The sequence below is a fragment of the Panthera tigris genome, chromosome D4, assembly GCF_018350195.1.
Source record: "Panthera tigris isolate Pti1 chromosome D4, P.tigris_Pti1_mat1.1, whole genome shotgun sequence".
Classification (NCBI taxonomy): Eukaryota; Metazoa; Chordata; class Mammalia; order Carnivora; family Felidae; genus Panthera; species Panthera tigris.
The window spans coordinates 45,697,788-45,700,073 of record NC_056672.1 but is presented as its reverse complement, the minus strand read 5'-3'; the positions used below and the strand labels follow the sequence as shown (position 1 = coordinate 45,700,073).

Sequence of the window (2,286 nt, the reverse complement as noted above, 5' to 3'; positions counted from 1 at the left end):
ACTGTATGTTAACTAACTTGAATTTAAATTAAAAATAAAATAAAATAAAATAAAATAAAATAAAATACTTCTACATAAAAAAATAAAATCAAGGAAGCTGAAATTTTCAAAAAACAAGACACAACCCAATCTTAGACGAATATGCAAAAAATGAGATATTGCACAAGAGTGGATGGATGAATAGTTAATAAGCACAAGAAAAGATAAATTCAAACTAAAATCACAATGATACCATTTTGTACCAACTACATGGCAGAAATTAAAGAGCAATGATGTCAGTCAATAAAAGAATTTGGAGCAACGGGATCCCTCATGCATTTCTGGTGAGAGTGTAACATGATACAACCATTTGTAACATGAACCTTATAATACTAAGCCTTCATATATTTTATGATCTAGCAGTTCTGGTCCTTGATATATGCCCAAGAGAAATGGGTACATGTGCTCACAGAAGGACATGCACAAGAAAGTTTACAGTAATTTACTCAGTATAGCCCTAAACTGGAAACAGTAAAAATTCCCATGAATGGAAAATGGATATACAAATAGTGACATGTTCATCCAGTGGAATGTTACTCAATAAAAAAGAATGAGCAAGAATGCAACTATACAGGTGAATCTCAATTACCAAAATGAAAGAAGCAGACACAAAGGAGTATACACGTGCCATTTATATGAAGTTCAAAGATAGGCAAAACTAATCAGCGGTGAAAAAAATCAGAACCATGATTGTTTATGAAGGAAGAAGGTTCACTGGAAGGGAAGTCATAAAGCTTTCTTTTTTTTATTTTATTTATTTATTTTTTTAAATGTTTATTTATTTTTGAGACAGAGAGAGACAGAGTGCAAGTGGGGGAGGGGCAGAGAGAGAGGGAGACACAGAATCTGAAATAGGCTCCAGGCTCTGAGCTGTCAGCACAGAGCCCGACGCGGGGCTCGAACCCACGAACCGTGAGATCATGACCTGAGCCAAAGTCAGACGCTTAACCAACTGAGCCACCCAGGCGCCCCTAGCTTTCTGTGTTGATGAAAACATTTTGTATCTTGGTTGGGGCGGTACTTCCAAGAATACATTTGTGTACACCCCAAACTCACTGATTTATATTGATCTGCATATTTCATTCTGTGTTAATTACTTCAGTTAAAAAAAATCTAGCCCCCTAAAATTCATATTGAAGTCTTAACATCCAGCATGACTGTATGAGGAGGGGATAAAGACTAAATGAGGCTGTAAGAGTAGGGCCCTAATCTTATAGGGCTGGTGCCCTAAGAGGAAGAGCCACCGGAACTCATTCTCTCGACCACGTGAGGACACAGTGAGAAGGTGGCCTTCTACAAGCCAGGGACAGAACTCTCATCAGAAAATGAGTTATCGGAAACTGGCACCTTGATGTTGGACTTCTCAGCCTCCAGAATTGTGACACCATAAATTTCTGTTGTTTAAACCATCTAGTCTATGGTATTTTCCGATGGCAGCCTAAGCAGACTGATGCAATTGCCATGCTTCGAGATGAAGACTTAAATTGCCAAATCAGCAAACAAAAGCATTGCTAGCTATATTTGATTTCATATATCATGTTAGAACGCTCACATTTCTACTCACTAAATAAGTGAATTTGATTTTGCATTGTAACCTAGGTTTTGATTCAACAACTTACTCTATTTTCTAAGTAGTTGATGACTCAGAAGATTTTAACTGAGTAATAAAGCACATTTTAAATATGCTCATATGTGGCCAGCATTTAAAATTCAGCTGCATTCACAGGTGTTTTACTGAACTCAAATGGCCTTTCCTGAATTCAATAGAAACACATTCAAGATTACAAGACAACAGTGATTCGATAGTTAAATATAATTTCAATGGTAACTGCAAAAACCAAAGAGGTTTCCTCCTTGAAAGAAAATTAATTTTTATGGACGTTGAAAGTTTGGCTTCACTTTTCAATGTAGAACAAACTGATATCTATCAAAACCCCATCTTTATTTTCCCTCAATAGATATTAATTAAAATTGGGACTTATGGTATAGTTAGTTTCTTTGCTTTAATAGTTTTTTAGTGTCAATAGAATCTTCCAATTTTCAGGACTGAGTCAATATAAATTAATGACACAGCCATAATTAGCTGTAGATACACTTCAATGGAAAAATTATGGTTTTGTATTATTGGCTTAGATGAAAAAAGTTTGCATTGCTATCAACTTCCAGCTAGAGGATCTCTTTAACATTTCATCAGTGTCAAAACTGAGTTAGAAAAGCAATAGTATTATTTAAAAATCAGTATGATTT

At 35.3% G+C, this 2,286-nt stretch overlaps 1 non-coding gene across 1 annotated transcript; it reads right to left on the bottom strand.

The window, feature by feature from the left end:
- Window positions 1-921: 921 nt before the first annotated feature.
- On the bottom strand, window positions 922-1,006 carry TRNAQ-UUG. Its single transcript has one exon. It is a non-coding gene; the product is annotated as a tRNA-Gln (tRNA).
- Between the last annotated feature and the right edge of the window lie 1,280 nt (window positions 1,007-2,286).